At 39.3% G+C, this 19,326-nt stretch overlaps 1 long non-coding RNA gene and 1 pseudogene across 3 annotated transcripts in view; both read left to right on the top strand.

Annotated features, from left to right (window-relative positions):
- LOC134485541 (polyubiquitin-B-like) overlaps window positions 1–19,326 on the top strand; it is a 583,854-nt pseudogene that overhangs the window by 207,353 nt on the left and 357,175 nt on the right.
- The window catches only part of LOC134485556 (uncharacterized), an 87,094-nt gene that overhangs the window by 53,263 nt on the left and 14,505 nt on the right, over window positions 1–19,326 (top strand). For all 3 annotated transcript variants that reach the window (XR_010063680.1, XR_010063679.1, XR_010063683.1), the window contains exon 5: window positions 16,517–16,603. This is a non-coding gene — a long non-coding RNA (uncharacterized LOC134485556). The remainder of the gene's footprint in view (window positions 1–16,516; window positions 16,604–19,326) is intronic.

Below are 19,326 nucleotides of genomic sequence, written 5' to 3'. Positions count from 1 at the left end.
AATGGCTGGACATTTCTAATCCTCCTGACATCTAGCATACATTTCCCTCTGGTATCCCAGGAGGGATCTATGTTTAAATCTGTGTTTTATCTTTGTTGCTCTGTTACCTTCTGGGAAAGTCTCCACTTTCCCTATAGGGTCCTATTCCCTTCCACCTATATTGTAGGCTGCTTTCTCTCTTGCAGATCTTAAATCTAAATATGGATCATGGTGATTCTCTTCATTCTCCCCTCTCTCAATCCCTTGCCCTTTCTTTCTGTCTTTCTACCCAGTCACTGGTTATATGGCAACTCTTTATGTTCAATTAAAGGACTCCAGGAGCCTCAGGCCTGGAAGTGTGGTTTTTTGGGGAGCCAAAATAAGACAATGCTCAACACCAGATGTTGACCCTTTACACATACATTCTTGATATTAAATTAAGCAACGTTCTTTAAGAATATTGGAATTTGATCCTCAGCACTAGGGAGGGTAAACATAAAGAAGGAAGTGGCAGACAGTTTGACTGTGGCCTCGGTTCATATGTTGCTGGATAGAAATTAGTCACATGCACACTCTTGATTTGATAGTCACCTAGGAAATATAATTCACAGTTCCCAACTCTGTACCCTATTAAAGATATAGGAAATGTGAAAGGAAGATAGAACATAACAGTACAGACTCTCTCAAAATTCTCTTAGACCTCTGGGTTTGTATTCCATTTATTTAAGCATTCGTGAGTGCTCTGTATTCTTTTAGTGGCCATTCTCTGATCCACATTTTTATCTTTAAGCCATTAACCACACCATTTAAAACTGTGCTGAAGTGCTAAAATGCTTAAAACATAAAAATGTAACATTTTGATGATCCTTTTTTAGTTATCGTTTTATGTGTAAAGGTATTTTTGCTTGCTTGTATGTCTCTAGACCACATTCTTGCCTGGCAACCACAGAGGCTAGAAGACAGCATTGGGTACTCCCGGTACTAGAGTTAAAGACAGCTGTGAATCACCATGTGGGTGCTGGCAGTGGAGCCCACCATAGTCCTCTGAGAGAGAAGCCATTGCCCTTGGCTGCTCAGCCATCTCTTTGGTCCCAACCAGTTTTACATGGGTTGTTTAGTAACATTAATACAGTGTGCAACAGACATTATCAACATTCGTCAGTAAATCACTTTCAGCTTGACCTAACATGCTCCTGTTATTACCCCAACCCCAAAACACACTCTCCTATTTTCAGTATCTCCTAAATACTTGAAGTATCTGGTCTGAGTGGGATGGTAGAGCAGTTTACCTTTACAAATGACTGCTTTTCGTACCATCTTGTTTTCATGACCATGCTGTTGCACATCCTAAATTTCCTAAGTCTAAATAATATTTCATATGTGTATGTGGCATGTTTTGTTTTTTGATATTATATCAATGTATATTTGGGGTTGCTTTCACCTTTTAGCTACTATGAATGCTGCTGTTGGGAATACAGGTGTACAGATAAATGTTTCATTGTGAGCAAGTGGACCATAACATCAGACAGAAGAACTCAGAAGGTTTAGTGATCTCAAACACCATGAATCTCAGAATTGATAATGGTAGGAATGAGACCATTGCCTGCTCTAGAACATGTAACCAGGACACCACACTGAGAAGACCAGGACTATTAGTCATGTAGGAAAAACAACCTGGAGTCCTTCCCCATGCAAATAGAGCATCACTAGCTTCTCAAACTGATCCAGTGGGAAGCATCTTCCCTTGGATCCCACTCTACTTCTCCAAAAGTATATTTCCTATTCACATTTAATAAAGTACAGAAGCTATGTTACCTAGAGTAATCTGAGAGTGTCTGTTTTACTGAGCTGTAACTCTTGGGAAAGAGCTTTCTCTCCAGAAGCTGTCATCAGAAGCTTTCATCTGGACCTTGGCACAGCCTCCTCCCATCAGCAAAGCCTACTGCTGCTAATGCCACCCTGGCACTGGCACTGGCACTGCCACAGTAGCAGAGGGGACACAGGACCCTGGCTACCTCTCCTGTATTGTCTTCCCAAACCTCCTGGCTTTCCTTGTAAGAGCTGTTAACACTCTGCCCATTTGCTGCCAGACCAGAGACCCCGGGAAGCAACTCAATCCATTTTCACCAAGGGCCATATCTACTTTGATTTTGGTCTATACTCAGAAGTGGACATAGATAATGTAGTGCTGTAGTAATGATTTGGAGTTCTGCTATGCTTTTTCCCACAGTGGGAGCATCATTATATCCTCTCACCTAGTTCCTCTCTTGGGCAATGAAAGTAAGAGGATCAGGAATTCTGGCTATTTGGGTTACATAGAGTCTGACTCAAGGGAAAAAAGGGCTGAGGAAAGAGTTAAGTGGTAGAGCACTTGCTTAGGGCACACATGACACTGGATTCAATACTTAGATTATGCCCAACACCCTGAACCCCAGTACCCATCCGCTTGGGTGTGAGGAGGCCTCTCCTATGGGTTTTGTATGATTGGTGACTGGGAGCATATTTTCCTGTGCTTATTGGCCATCCATACATCAAACCTGTTAGATTACTTTTTGAGTGATGATAAAATTAGTTTTAAGTAGCCTATATCTTTATCGCTTATTGCATATAATTTCACATACTTTCTTCTATTTCATAAGTTGTCTTTTCACTGCTGTGTGATTTGATGCAATTTTAACTTAAATATTTATTTTCTTAATGTGTATGAGTGTTGTGGATTGGTTGTAATGCTATTTGTGTTCATTTGGCTCCCAAAAGCACATGGGAACCACATGTCTGCCTGTAAGACTCTGAGGGTCCTTACCCCCAGTTGGCTCTGATTAGTAATAAAGTTGCTGGTGGCCAATGGCTGGGCAGGGAGACAGAGGCGGGACTTGGGAATAACCATTGACAGGGAAATTGAAGGTCCTGGCCTGAGAAATGTAGGACAGGGAGACAAAGACACAGAAACACTGACAACATGTAAGAGTTGGAGATCAAGGCGCATGAGGGCTGCAGGCTTGGGTCTGTGGCTGCCAGTATTGAAAATAGGCTTCAGTAAGAAATAATTAAAGCATATGGGAGGGGAGATTGTTTTAGTTACAGGGATGTTTGGATGGGTCCAGACATTTCGATGTTTAAAGTATATTAAATAGAAGGCTCTGAGTGTGTGTGTGTGTGTGTGTGTGTGTCTGTGTCTGTGTCCGTGTCTGTGTGTGTTTCATTCTCGAATCCAGAACATTTTGGCGGGCGGTGAGGATTGTGATTGTGTGCTGTGACCGGCGGCAGCATCTGAGTGCTGATATTTATTAATTCAGCATACGAATATTTGACTACATGTTTGTATGGTTACAGCATACATGTAGAGGCCAGAAAGTGTTGCATATCCAGAAACTGGAGTTACAGATGGTTCTAAGTTGCCTTGTGTGCGCTGGATACTAAACCTTAATCCTGTGCAAGAGAAGCAAGTGTTCTCAAGTGCTGAACCATCTCTTCAGCTCCAGTTTTTCCTTTTTCTCCCCAAAAGTTTAATTAAGAGTTTTAGTTGGCACACAAAATCATGGGATTTATTCTTGTCATGGACCCCCTTCTGCTTTCATAGTATTACGTCTGAGTATTTTCTAGTTTATCTACTTTGTTGTGAGTATATGTTCATATTATATCCAAGAAATCATTAAAAAATCCACTGTCAAAATATTTACCTATTTTCTTTTTCTTGAGTTCAGTAGTTTTGGTCTTATGTTTATGTCCATTTTAAAATCTATTATGAATTTATATTCATATATAGTGTAAGCTAATGGTCCATCTTCTTTTGCATGTGATATCACAATTTCACTAACCCTCTTCATTTAAAAGACTGTGTCATTGATTTCTTACGGAGAAGCCCCTTTAAATAAAAATGTCCCTGGATTGCACTATACCTTAAGGTCCTCAGTTGTAAGTAACTGCCTAAGTAGGAAACTGATGGCTAAGGTAAGGGGGAAAGGTACTGAGAAGAGAGATAAGTGTGGGCCCAAACCCAGCTTATCTCGCCTTGTCTAAGAGTGGCCCCAGGATGCTTTCTCTACATTTGTGGCACATTATGTTTTATGTCATACAACTAAAATGGGCACAACAGTGAACTCATTGTACATTTGTTTTAGTTAACAAATATTTCTTGTAACTATTAAGTGAGGGTAAGGTAGCACTTTGTATTTGGTTATTGGTTTGTTTGAGATAGGATCTAACTACATAGCCATCTAGCCTCTGTTGGCTTGAACTCAGAATGTTCTTGCCTTAGCTTCTTCCTGTGTTCTGGGATTACAGGTGTGACTTAGTGTACCTGGCTTGTTCTTATGTCTCCTCCCCAAAACACCACCATTACCACTCCTAGGTAGCCCAAACCAGCCATAACTCTTCAGCCTCAGTCTTCTGAATGTTGAAATTACGGGGGTATGGGGGGGCAGGCAAGCTTCATTTTCTTTCATTAATACTTCATATCTTTAGGAGTTACAAATGCCATTAGCTGTATTTGGGAGCATTTTGTCAGGGTGTGATAAATGAGCTCTTTATTATTTATTGTATAAGTAATTTTCTTAGTAAATATGTGAAATGCCACTTTTGCAAAACCTGATTGTTCCTAATGAAGATAGTTCCTTTGACAAATATTAAAATTAATAATCAAATGTGGCAGTGTATGCCAAGACCCAGTCTGAGTCACTAGGATAACTTTGAGTTCTATGCCATCTTTGGCTATAGAGACCCTATGTTAGAAAAACCAAAAAATAAGCAAAATTAAGTAAAGCTTACCAATGCCCATGTAAGCAGACAAAAGGAAGTTTTTTGATGGGGTGTGAGAGGCCCCTTAACATGTACATGGAAGTCCAGAATGAGCTGCTACTGTTGTGCCCATCAAGAAGGACACATGCTTTAGTAATCCTGTAAGTCAAGAAGCCTATTGTAAACATTCTAAATCCATGCTGCTCTACCATTCCCCTTCCATTGAAGGGAAGCCAGCTGGCTGACTGTTGTGGTATGTTGAATGGAACAGGGCAGAGTTATACTTTATAGTCACTGATTGGCTGACATTTAGTATTTTTGCCTTAATATTTCTTTACAGTTTTAGCTTACAAAACCTTTCAGTGGTTGAAGCACTTTGGGCAACTTTCCTAGAGTCATATGAAAACAAGAAGTAAGAACTGTGTGGTACCATGATAGAGAGCCTGGTTCTTGGTTGAACTAAGGCTAGAAATCCCGGTGACACTGAAGAGACAGTAGGAATTTCGCCTGACTCCTGGGAAACTAGGCAGATCACAAGCCCACAGCCCTCCATAGATTCATGGCCATCAGTCATAGAAGGGTAATGCCTCAAGTCCCTCCACAGGTAGAGGACATGGCCTGTGGTCTCATAGACTCAAGACAGATCTCCATTTTAATGAGGTACCAAAGGCCTGGAGGCTTAGCCAATAACCTTTCCTTCCTAGATATTTCACCCTTCAAAAGGTACTTAATCGGAAGTCCACCCTAAGAAGTGGGGTACGGTTTTAATCATTCATTTTTCACCATGCTGATAAATATCATAAAACCATGGACTGCCTCATTTTATTGGGATTCGCCATGGTGAGGCACAGAGAAGGCCTTAGACTACAGAGCCAGCATCTAATCTCCTGCAGAAGGCCTCCATGCTCTCCCAACCACAGGAACCACCACAACCAAGCCAAAGCAAGCACCCCCTCACCAAGCCAAAGTCTCTCCTCAAAGGACCAGCTAGAGGCCCCCTTCTTTCCCCTTCAGCCTGGGACTAGATCCAGTTCCATGGTCCCCAACTCCATTCTCAACTCTTCTGTGGCATTCAGGGGCACCTGGATGCCTAAGAGCACAAGAACCAGGCAGCCCCTGCCTTGTTGCAGGTCAAGGAACCTCCCCAATCCCTCAGGCAGCTCCAGTGGTCCTGTGCCTCAGACTACATTTCATCATCCCCAGAGCAGTGTCCCTTGACTTCCCATACAACCACTGGTCGATGGGGTAAGTGCAGTCATCTCCCACATCCCGCCTATTGTAGCCTTGCCCTGTGGCAGAGTGGACATGGATATCACACAACCCTACACTGGGGAATTTTACACTATTTTTAGCTGACTGATTTAAATCAGTCTCATCTGTTCAAAACTCTTTTACTTTTAAACCTTTAGGAGACTCTATTCAGAACTTAAATCTAAAACTTAAATAAGAAAAAGACTGCTAAAGACAGGATTAAACAATGGAACCCTCCTTGCTTGACATATTTACGTTCAGTTCTCTTTACTCTGATCACATCTCTACCTAATATCCACATATGGCCCCACATGGGGATTTTCTGATCACTACTCAGTCACATTTCTTGTTAATAGGTGAAGAGATCTGAGGCTCACAGCTCTTGAATATACCCTGTATAATAGCTAAGGTGACAGTCCTTTGACTAAGATCTGAGCTGAGGTCTTTCATTAGTAAATCCTTTCCATTGTGTCTCTCTGTAGCGGTTGGATGGTGCCTTTAAGTAACTTTATGTCTTGTATAGTTTTCTTTCTTTCTTTTTTTTTTTCACTTAAATCCCTATAGTGTGTAGTCTTCTTCTTCTTCTTCTTCTTCTTCTTCTTCTTCTTCTTCTTCTTCTTCTTCTTCTTCTTCTTCTTCTTCTTCTTCTTCTTCTTCTTCTTTTTTATTAACTTGAGTATTTCTTATATACATTTCACGTGTTATTCCCTTTCCCGGTCTCTTGGCAAACATCCCCCTCCCCTTCTTTATGGGTGCTCCCCTCCCCATCCCCCCCTTGCCGCTGTCCCCCCAACAATCTAGTTCACTGGGGGTTCAGTCTTAGCAGGACCCAGGGCTTACCCTTCCACTGGTGCTCTTACTAGTATATTCATTGCTACCAATGAGGTCAGAGTCCAGGGTCAGTCCATGTATAGTCTTTAGGTAGTGGCTTAGTCCCTGGAAGCTCGGCTGGCTTGGCATTGTTGTACATATGGGGTCTCGAGCCCCTTCAAGCTCTTCCAGTTCTTTCTCTGATTCCTTCAACGGGGGTCCTATTCTCAATTGAGTGGTTTGCTGCTGGCTTAGGCCTCTGTGTTTGCTGTATTCTGGCTGTGTCTCTCGGGAGAGATATACATCCGGCTCCTGTCGGCCTGCCCTTCTTTGCTTCATCCATCTTGTCTAATTGGATGGCTCCATATGCATGGGCCACATGTGGGGCAGGCTCTGAATGGGTGTTCCTTCTGTGTCTGTTTTAATCTTTGCCTCTCTATTCCCTGCCAAGGGTATTCTTGTTCCCCTTTTAAAGAAGGAGTGAAGCATTCACATTTTGATCATCCGTCTTGACTTTCATGTGTTCTAGACATCTAGGGTAATTCAAGCATTTGGGCTAATAGCCACTTATCAATGAGTGCATACCATGTGTGTTTTTCTGTGATTGGGTTACCTCACTCAGGATGATATTTTCCAGTTCCGACCATTTGCCTACGAATTTTATAAAGTCATTGTTTTTGATAGCTGAGTAATATTGCATTATGTAGATGTACCACATTTTCTGTATCCACTCCTCTGTTGAAGGGCATCTGGGTTCTTTCCAGCTTCTGGCTATTATAAATAGGGCTGTGCTGAACAAAGTGGAGCACGTGTCTTTTTTATATGTTGGGGCATCTTTTGGGTATATGCCCAAGAGAGGTATAGCTGGATCCTCAGGCAGTTCAATGTCCAATTTTCTGAGGAACCTCCAGACTGATTTCCAGAATGGTTGTACCTGTCTGCAATCCCACCAACAATGGAGGAGTGTTCCTCTTTCTCCACATCCTCGCCAGCATCTGTTGTCCCCTGAGTTTTTGATCTTAGCCATTCTCACTGGTGTGAGGTGAAATCTCAGGGTTGTTTTGATTTGCATTTCCCTTATGACTAAAGATGTTGAACATTTCTTTAGGTGTTTCTCAGCCATTCGGCATTCCTCAGCTGTGAATTCTTTGTTTAGCTCTGAACCCCATTTTTTAATAGGGTTATTTGTCTCCCTACGGTCTAACTTCTTGAGTTCTTTGTATATTTTGGATATAAGGCCTCTATCTGTTGTACGATTGGTAAAGATCTTTTCCCAATCTGTTGGTTGCCGTTTTGTCCTAACCACAGTATCCTTTGCCTGAAAGAAGCTTTGCAGTTTTATGAGATCCCATTTGGCGATCCTTGATCTTAGAGCATAAGCCATTGGTGTTTTGTTTAGGAAATTTTTTCCAGTGCCCATGTGTTCAAGATGCTGCCCTAGTTTTTCTTCTATAAGTTTGAGTGTTATCTGGTTTGATGTGGAGGTCCTTGATCCACTTGGACTTAAGCTTTGTACAGGGTGATAAACATGGATCCATCTGCATGTTGACCTCCAGTTGAACCAGCACCATTTGCTGAAAATGCTATCTTTTTTCCATTGGATGGTTTTGGCTCCTTTGTCAAAAATCAAGTGCCCATAGGTGTGTGGGTTCATTTCTGGGTCTTCAATTCTGTTCCATTGGTCTATCTGTCTGTCTCTGTACCAATACCATGCAGTTTTTATCACTATTGCTCTGTAATACTGCTTGAGTTCAGGGATAGTGATTCCCCCTGAAGTCCTTTAATTGTTGAGGATAGGTTTAGCTATCCTGGGTTATTCCAGATGAATTTGCAAGTTGTTCTGTCTAACTCTTTGAAGAATTGGATTGATATTTTGATGGGGATTGCATTGAATCTGTAGATCGCTTTTGGTAAAATGGCCATTTTTACTATATTAATCCTGCCAATCCATGAGCATGGGAGATCTTTCCATCTTCTGAGGACTTCTTCAATTTCTTTCTTCAGAGTCTGGAAGTTCTTGCTGTACAAATCTTTTACTTGCTTGATTAAAGTCACACCACGGTACTTTATATTATTTGGGTCTATTATGAAGGGTGTCGTTTCCCTAATTTCTTTCTCGGCTTGTTTCTTTTTTGTGTAGAGGAAGGCTACTGATTTATTTGAGTTAATTTTATACCCAGCCACTTTGCTGAAGTTGTTTTTCAGCTTTAGTAGTTCTCTGGTGGAACTTTTGGGATCACTTAAATATACTATCATATCATCTGCAAATAGTGATATTTTGACTTCTTCTTTTCCGATCTGTATCCCCTTGACCTCCTTATGTTGTCTGATTGCTCTGCCTAGAACTTCAAGAGCTATATTGAATAAGTAGGGAGAGAGTGGGCAGCCTTGTCTTCTCTCTGATTTTAGTGGGATTGCTTCAAGTTTCTCTCCATTTAATTTAATGTTAGCAATTGGTTTGCTGTATATGGCTTTTACTATCTTTAGGTATGGGCCTTGATTTCCTATTCTTTCCAGGACTTTTATCATGAAGTGGTGTTGAATTTTGTCAAATGCTTTCTCAGCATGTAATGAAATGATCATGTGGTTTTGTTCTTTCAGTATGTTTATATAATGGATCATGTTGGTGGTTTTCCGTATATTAAACCATCCCTGCATACCTGGGATGAAGCCTACTTGATCATGGTGGATGATTGTTTTGATGTGGTATTGGATTCGGTTTGCCAGAATTTTATTGCGTATTTTTGCATCGATATTCATAAGGGAAATTGGTCTGAAGTTCTCTTTTTTTGTTGGGTCATTGTATGATTTAGGTATGAGAGTAATTGTGGCTTCCGAGAAGGAATTCGGTAGCTCTCCACCTGTTTCAACTTTGTGGAATAGTTTGGATAATATTGGTACGAGGTCTTCTATTAAGGTCTGATAGAATTCTGCACTAAACCCATCTGGACCTGGGCTCTTCTTGGTTGGGAGACCTATAATGGCTGCTTCTATTTCCTTAGGAGTTATGGGGTTGTTTAACTGGTTTATCTGTTCCTGATTTAACTTCGGTACCTGGTATCTGTCTAGGAAATTGTCCATTTCCTGCAGATTTTCAAGTTTTGTTGAATATAGGCTTTTATAGTAAGATCTGATGATTTTTTGAATTTCCTCTGAATCTGTAGTTATGTCTCCCTTTTCATTTCTGATTTTGTTAATTTGGACGCACTCTCTGTGTCCTCTCGTTAGTCTGGCTAAGGGTTTATCTATCTTATTGATTTTCTCAAAGAACAAACTTTTGGTTCTGTTGATTCTTTCAATGGTCCTTTTTGTTTCTAGTTGGTTGATTTCAGCTCTGAGTTTGATTATTTCCTGCCTTCTACTCCTCCTGGGTATATATGCTTCTTTTTGTTCTAGAGATTTTAGGTGTGCTGTCAAGCTGCTGACATATGCTCTTTCCTGTTTCTTTCTGCAGGCACTCAGCGCTATGAGTTTTTCTCTTAGCACAGCTTTCAATGTGTCCCATAAGTTTGGGTATGTTGTACCTTCATTTTCATTAAATTCTAAAAAGTCTTTAATTTCATTCTTTATTTCTTCCTTGACCAGGTTATCATTGAATAGAGCATTGTTCAATTTCCACGTATATGTGGGCATTCTTCCCTTATTGTTATTGAAGACCAGTTTTAGGCCGTGGTGGTCTGATAGCACGCATGGGATTATTTGTATCTTTCTGTATCTGTTGAGGCCCGTTTTTGACCAATTATATGGTCATTTTTGGAGAAAGTACCATGAGGAACTGAAAAGAAGGTATATCCTTTTGCTTTACGATAGAATGTTCCATAAATATCTGTTAAGTCCATTTGGCTCATGACTTCTCTTAGTCTATCTACGTCTCTGTTTAATTTCTGTTTCCATGATCTGTCCATTGATGAGAGTGGGGTGTTGAAGTCTCCTAGTATTATTGTGTGAGGTGCAATGTGTGTTTTGAGCTTTAGTAAGGTTTCTTTTACGTATGTAGTTGCCCTTGTATTTGGGGCATAGAATTGAGAGTTCATCTGGGTGGATTTTTTCTTTGATGAATATGAAGTGTCCTTCCTTATCTTTTTTGATGAATTTTAGTTGAAAATTGATTTTATTTGATATTAGAATGGCTACTCCAGCTTGCTTCTTCCGACCATTTGCTTGGAAAGCTGTTTTTCAGCCTTTCACTCTGAGGTAGTGTCTGTCTTTGTCTCTGAGGTGTGTTTCCTGTAGGCAGCAGAATGCAGGGTCCTCATTGCGTATCCAGTTTGTTAATCTATGTCTTTTTATTGGGGAGTTGAGGCCATTGATGTTGAGAGATATTAAGGAATAGTGATTATTGCTTCCTGTTATATTCATATTTGGATGTGAGGTTATGTTTGTGTGCTTTTCTTCTCTTTGTTTTGTTGCCAAGACAATTAGTTTCTTGCTTCTTCTAGGGTATAGCTTGCCTCCTTATGTTGGGCTTTACCATTTATTATCCTTTATAGTGCTGGATTTGTAGAAAGATATTGTGTAAATTTTGTTTTGTCATGTAATATCTTGGTTTCTCCATCTATGTTAATTGAGAGTTTTGCAGGATACAGTAATCTGGGCTGGCATTTGTGTTCTCTTAGTGTCTGTATGACATCTGTCCAGGATCTTCTGGCTTTCATAGTTTCTGGCGAAATGTCTGGTGTAATTCTGATAGGTCTGCCTTTATATGTTACTTGACCTTTTTCTCTAACTGCTTTTAATATTCTTTCTTTATTTTGTGCGTTTGGTGTTTTGTTTGTATAGTTTTCAAAGGGATTCTAAGTCTGTTCTAATATGCTTTTTGCTCTGCACTGGCAGGATAGAATCCTGTGATAAATCACTAAAGTGTTTTGAGGACATTCCCCAAATGATGGGCATAATGTCTTGTAGATTTATGAGTTCATGTCTAATTTACTTTTAAGCTTAAGTTTTTGACATCATCATTGATAGTTTCTCTGTTAATGCTGCAGAATATAGAGAAGTTGTGGGCTGATTTATTTTGTGCATTTTATTTTAGACACTGTTTCTCACTGATGCTCACCTGAGATGAGCAAACACCATACAATTAGCTTTGGAAACCCAATCACCTCAAACAAGGTGGTTTTTACCTACAAGTCTAGCTTTATAATTGATGACTTGTCAATACAGAACCATTGCTTCCTAGTGAGTCAGCATAGTAAGGAGGACACATTGTCATTGCAAAAGTTGCTTGGAACAGGAAGAAAAACCTCATTTTTTGAACTATGCCTCATCATGTTATTTGTATCCTAATCCATTGCCTTCTTCCCTTTAGACAAAGTCTTATTTAAATAAACAGACAAGTCTTGTGGAGTGGGGAACCTCTCTATAGATAAGACCACAGAGACATCGATAAACTATTTCTTTTCTGGTGATCGTTATGGATTAGCAGAAATTTATGCTTTTATACCATGACACCTCATACAGTATAATCCTATAAATGATTTGTAGTAATTTTCTACATACTACATGGTTCTTGTTGCTATCAATGAGGTCCAAATGCTAGAGTTTTTTCCTATACTACTTTTAGGAGGAATTTGTGATATATATGTTCAGAATTTTAGTATGAATTTTCAGAATTTTTTCTACTAAAATGTTTTATTTTATTTTAATAATATGCATGTGTATGCAGTAGGTGCTTGGTGGTGATGGTTGGTATGCACACATGTGAATGAAGGTGCTGGCATCCAGAGAATGTGTCTGAGCTCCTGGAGCTGAGTCAGGTGGTTGTGAGCTGCTAGATGTTTTTGCTTTGGCCAAACTCTGATCCTCTTCAAGAATATTATATTCTCTTCTCCTCTGAAGCATCTCTTCAGTCCTGGAAAAAAAAATTTTGTTCATTTTCCTTGTTTGTTTTTTGTTTTTGTTTTGTTTTTTTCTTGAAAACAGGTTCTCACTTTGTGTTAGTTTTCTGTCTAAGCTCCACTCCCACAGTTACTTGGTAACAGCCAGGTATGCCTGGCACTGTAAAAGGGGATGCTTGTCCCCTCTTCATTCTCTTACTCTCTTCCTTTCTTGCTTCTTGTTCTTGCCCTGCTTCCCTTCTTCCCCTTTGTCCCTTCTCTCCCCATTCTCCTCGCCCCTTCCCTCCACATGCTCATGGCCGGTCTTTACTCCTCTCCTCTTCTCTTCTCTCATTAAACATTTCCACATGGAACCTTGTTGTCCCATTGTGGTTTGTCTGGACGCGAAATGAGATTTCTACCCCAACATTATGTAGTCGTGACTGGACTGAAACACTCTTTGCTACCCAATCACATGTATAGTTAATGGCAATTTGATATATGTTCATGATAATACTTGAGTATGTGAAACAAGATTGTTGTTGGTTTGAGTGAAATATGAACGTGTACATATGAATATGCTCTCCATGTTTATGTCAGCTCAATCTAGGCTATACTCATCATAAAGGAGGGATCCTCGATTGAGAAAATGCTTCCCCATAAGATCAGGTTTTAACGAAGTTTATAGGGTGTTATTTCAGTGATTTATACAGGAGGTCCCAGGCTGTTGTGGGTGTGGCCACCCCTGGCCTGTTGGTCCTGGGCTGTATGAGATAGCAAGCTGAGGAAGCCAGTAAGCAGCACCACTGGTTGACCACTGTACCAGTTCCTGCTTCTAGGTTGCTACCATGTTTGGGTTCCTTTCCCAAGTTCCTTCAGTGATGGATTACCAAGTGGAAGTGTAAGGCAAATACACTCTTTCCTCTGCAACTTGCTTCAGTGTTTCATCACAGTGATAATAACCCTAACTAGGGCAATGAGTATCAATGCAAGTGTGGAGAAATGTATCACTTGCCTTGTATTTGGCCTTTTAGTAGAAGTTGTCGGGGGTTTAGTTTCCGGAAAACTTGATTTGATTACTTCTAGTTTGTTCTTATTTCTTTTTTTAAACTTAATTTATTTATATTATGTATGTGAGTACACTGTCACTCTCTTCAGACACACCAGAAGAGGGCATCAGATCTCATTACAGAGCTGATCTGAGCTACCATGTGGTTGCTGGGAATTGAACTCAGGACCTCTGGAAGAACAGTCAGGGCTCTTACCCACTGAGACTTCTCTCCAGCCTCAGTTCTTATTGGTAATATAGAGATCAGTATATTTGGAAGATTCTTCAACTCCAGTTCTCATTCCTTTCGTGTGGGGTTTGCTAAAATTATGGCTGCTCTTCAGCCACTCCCCTAGAGTTGATAGATTATTCTCAGAGAGGAAAGAATCCCATTGGGGAGAAGTAGCAGGTATTTGTAAATTTTGTTCTCTTCAGATATTTATTTCACTAATTTCCACTACTTGGTAAGTGACTTTGCCTTGGAACAATGTTTTATAGAAAACAGTTTTAGTTTCTTGTGGGGCTTGCTTGGTTTTCTGTTTTTCCTTAATTATTGACACCAAACTGACAGCCTCTTCAATGACAGGCGAGTGCTGCACCCCTGATGCATATCCATATCTTTCTCAGTGTCAGACTTGGTACCCTCCTTGTTACACCATCAATAATGATTTTCTCACTGGCTTTTCACAGCAGAAATTTTAGTGAGCATACTGTGCTCTTAAATGAATAATCAAATGAATTGTTATTATTTTTTATTTCTCATTTATTTTTCTTTTATTTGTTCATTTTTTTTTAAGAACTGAGACTAGGCTTCTGTAGTTGAGGCTGGTCCTGAGTTCATTATATAGATAGGACTGGCCTTGAACTTCTGATTCTCCTCATTGTACCTCCCAGACACTGAAATTACAGGTGTAATACACCATACCTGGCTTTAAGTTTGAAGGTATATTTTATTATTTGTAGAGAAATGGCAAGAGGACACTGTTCCCAGCTTGCCAGCTTGCAGGCAACCTAGGGTGTTTGTCATTCTAAGCAAACTGAGACCAAGGAAGCAGACTTTCTCAAGCAGAGAATCCTGGTGCTCTGCCAAGTAAGCTGCAAACCTGAGGAAGAGACCTTCCTGTTGCTTTTCCCATGAGAAAGTAACTTTGTTTATAGTTTAATAGACATCTTGATGGGAAGCATGGTGGTGAGCAGAAGCAGAGAGAGCAAACGGATATAAAACATTCTTTACCTCTCAAAGTTTCCCTCCTGGGACATGCTTCTTGCAGCAAGGCCATACCTCTTAATCCCTTCCAAATAGCACCACCAGCTAGGTGTCTAAATATCAGAGTCTGTGAGGACATTCTCATGCATATGACTACATGTTGTTACATTTAATGACTGCCACATACACATTTGCAGAATGTTCAAATCATTTGCTGTTAAAAGTATGTGTATAGATTCAGAGTTTCTTTGAACCAGTCATTATGCAATAGGAATTTCTTTGGCTCTTAAGGGATGAAGACTAGCAAATAAGCCTCTCAAGGAGAATTTATGAGATACATCTGGCAATTCTGGGCTTGATATGGAACACACCATGGAACACCCTGGTACCAGTCTAGAGCAAATTTAAGAGCAATGTTCACAGAATTAGAAATTTATTCTCAGGGCCTTTTACATAGGTCCCTAAAACATTTAAATTGTCTTTCTCACTCTAGGGATTTAGCTGAAAACGTCCGTGTGTCTTTAGCCATTTTTCATGTATATAATATGTCGTTAATACAAATGTCAGAAAGAGAAACCAAATCAAAAGGCATTTCAAAAACTAAGAATCATGTGTGTGGAAAAAATGTGTTTTAAGATTAAAGATTCTTACAAACCTTACCAAAGCTAGTTTGATTTGATAGTGAAGGCTTCATATAATAGTCTTTGATATAATCTTAGAGAATTACAGAAAGCAATGTAAATATTGCATTAATTTATGAAAGTTAATACAGTGGTGGCCTAACTTGTACCTGGAAAAATTTAACTTTGTGCCTGTTTTGATCCAACAATGACTTAACTAGTTAGTACCTAGGCTGGAAGCTTGAGACATGCCAGGATCTGGTAATCTTGGTGTTGTATAGTACAGTTAAGTGTTGCATTAAGAATGCCAGTGTTTTCTGTCCTCTGACCTTGTCTTCCCTTCTCTGCCCTCATGGCTCTGCTCTTGTCTGCCTGATTCTACCCAGTCTCCAGGCCCTCACCACCCCCAAACCTTCTTACCCCTGATCTCTTGCATGTAATCATTTCTCAAGAGCACATCTTGGCATGGGTCTGCAGTAAGTAATACTTCCTTAATGTATTTCGTTTCAACCTCATGTATTAAATTTGTTATCACACTAAGAAGTCCCTTATGTAGATCTTTTAATGAAGTTCTTGGGGGTGCATTTTGCTTAGTAGATGTATTATACTATGTGTGTTTTCTTGAGTTGTTTGTATGACACAGTTTGAGAATCATTTTAGGTCAGATGATGAAGGAAATATTTTAATAGATTGTTTAACTAATTAATGGTAACGAGTAAGGGACAGTTGGATTTATTGATGTTTTATGCAAAGAGGATATTAAGTGTTATTCAGGAGCGCATAGATTCCCCATTGACCCCTCTTCAAGTAGAAAGTTGGAAAGTGTTTAAATATGAGACTAAAAGTGTAGGGAGGATGTTCTCTGGACAGACTGCACTGATAAAGCAACCTGAAAATAACACATTTTGATAAGGTTTACTTGGGATTATACTTTTGTCTTTCGTTAATTGGACATTTGAGTTTTCAACTTTCCCATTTCCCTTGATAAAATATCAATGAAGAGTAGGTTATGTTATAAAACTGACTTATTTTTTTTCTCTCCATACAGAATCTCTGCCTACCATGAGGAGGTGTTGTTGGAGGACAAAATCTGAAAATCATGGCTGGGAAAAAGGATGTGTTTCAATGAATAAAGGTATTTACATATCAAATAATTTTTGTTCATTTTAGTTTACAATATGGCTTCAGGTAGAATATATTTTCACTGCTCAAAAATTCTAACCTTTAAAGTTAATTTTACTCTCAAAAATTTTGTTCAGAGGAAGTAGATATTCTTGCACAGAACAATTTAATATATTTTTGTTTAGCTCAGCATTGCTAGTAATACAGAGAATTAGGAAAAACATATAAGTATCTAGTACAAAGTGTTATTAGTTAATCATCTGTATATAGCAAACCATTTTCTTTTTATGTTTCTAATTTTTGAAAAATACAAAGAATATAAAAAAATTTACTAATCAGTAAAAGTACGTTGTTTGCAGTTTGGACAAATATACCACCAGTTGTCACCTATAACTTCACTTTAAAGGCAAACTAAACTTTACTATAATAATCTTGCCAATCCATGAACTTGGGAGATCTTTCCATCTTCTGAGATCTTCTTCAATTTCTTTCTTCAGAGGCTTGAAGTTCTTATCATACAGGTCTTTCTCTTGCTTGGTTAAAGTTACACTGAGGTATTTTATATTATTTGGGACTATTATGAAGGGTGTCATTTCCCTAATTTCTTTCTCTGCTTGTTTCTCTTTTGTGTAGAGGAAGACTACTGATTTGTTTGAGTTAATTTTATACCCAGCCACTTTGCTGAAGGTGTTTATCAGGTTTAGTAGTTCTCTGGTGAAACGTTTGGGATCACTTAAGTATACAATCATATTGTCTCCAAATCGTGATATTTTGACTTCTTCCTTTCCAATCTGTATCAGTTTGACCTCCTTTTGTTCTCTGATTGCTCTGGCTAGAACTTCAAGAACTATATTGAATAAGTAGGGAGAGAGTGGGCAGCCTTGTCTAGTCCCTGATTTTAGTGGGATTGTTTCAAGTTGCTCTCCATTTAGTTTAATACTAGCTACTGGTTTGCTGTATATGGCTTTTACTATCTTTAGGTATGGGCCTTGAATTCCTGTTCTTTCCAGGAACTTTATCACGAAGGGGTGTTGTATTTTGTCAAAGTCTTTCTCAGCCTCTAATGAAATGATCATGTGGTTTTCATCTTTCAGTTTGTTTATATAGTGTATTACGTCGATGGTTTTCCGTGTGTTAAACCATCCCTGAATCGCTGGAATGAAGCCTACTTGGTGATGATGGATGATTGTTTTGATATGCTCCTGGATGCAGTTTGCAAGAATTTTATTGAGTATTTTTTGTTGATATTCATAACGGAAATTGGTCTGAAGTTCTCTTTTTTTGTTGGGTCATTGTATGATTTAGGTATGAGAGTAATTGTGGCTTCCGAGAAGGAATTCGGTAGTACTCCACCTGTTTCAATTTCATGGAATAGTTTGGATATTATTGGTATGAGGTCTACTATGAAGGTCTGATAGAATTCTGCACTAAACCAATCTGGACCTGGGCTCTTTTTGGTTGGGAGACTTGTAATGACTGCTTCAGACTCAGTGCAATCCCCATCAAAATTCCAAGAGAATTCTTCATAGAATTAGACAGAAAGATTTGCAAATTCGTCCGGAATAAGAAAAAAGCCCAGGGAAGCTAAAACTATCCTCAACAATAAGAAGACTTCCAGGGAAATCATTATCCCTGAACTCAAGAAGTATTAGAGAGCAATAGTGATAAAAACTGTATGGTATTGGTATAGAGACAGACAGATAGACCAGTGGAATAGAATTGAAGACCCAGAAATGAACCCACACACCTATGGTCACTTGAGTTTTGACAATGGAGCCAAGGAAAAAAGATAGCATTTTCAGCACATGATGCTGGTTCAAAGGGAGGTAATCATGTAGAAGAATGTACATCTATCCATTCTTATCACCCTGTACAAAGTTTAAGTACAAGTAGATCAAACCAGATACACTCAAACTTACAGAAGAAGAAGTGGGGAAAAACCTCGAACATATGGGCACTGGAGAAAATTTCCTGAACAGAACACCAATAGCTTATGCTCTAAGATCAAGAATCGACAAATGGGATCTCATAAATCTGCAAATCTTCTGTAAGCCAAAGGACACAGTTGTAAGGACAAAATGTCAACCAACAGATTGGGAAAAGATCTTTACTAATTCTAAGACCAATAGAGGGCTTATATCCAAAATATACAAATAACTGATGAAATTAGACTGCAGGGAGACAAATAACCGTATTAAAAAATAGGGCTCAGAGCTAAACAAAGAATTCATAGCTGAGGAATGCTGAATGATTGAGACACACCTAAAGAAATGTTCCACATCCTTAGTCATAAGGGAAATGCAAATCAAAACAACCCTGAGATTCCACCTCACACCAGTGACTGGCTAAGATCAAAAACTCAGGTGACAGCAGAAGCTGGTGAGGATGTGCAGAAAGAGGAACACTCCTCCATTGTTGGTGGGATTACAGACTGGTACAACAATTCTGGAAATCAGTCTGGAGGTTCCTCAGAAAATTGGACATTGAACTACCTTAGGACCCAGCTATACCTCTCTTGGGCAGATACCCAAAAGAGACGCTAACACATAACAAAGATACTTGCTCCACTCTGTTTAAAGCAGCCTCATTTATAATAGCCAGAGGCTGGAAAAAACCCAGATGCCCTTCAACAGAGGAATGGATACAAAAAAATGTGGTACATCTACACAATGGAATACTACTCAGCTATCAAAAACAATGACTTTATGAAATTCATAGCCAACTGGATAGAACTCG

The sequence above is a fragment of the Rattus norvegicus genome, chromosome 2 (genome assembly GCF_036323735.1).
Source record: "Rattus norvegicus strain BN/NHsdMcwi chromosome 2, GRCr8, whole genome shotgun sequence".
Lineage (NCBI taxonomy): Eukaryota > Metazoa > Chordata > Mammalia > Rodentia > Muridae > Rattus > Rattus norvegicus.
The sequence above is the reverse complement of the archived record's forward strand: the minus strand, read 5'-3'. Positions and strand labels throughout refer to the sequence as shown.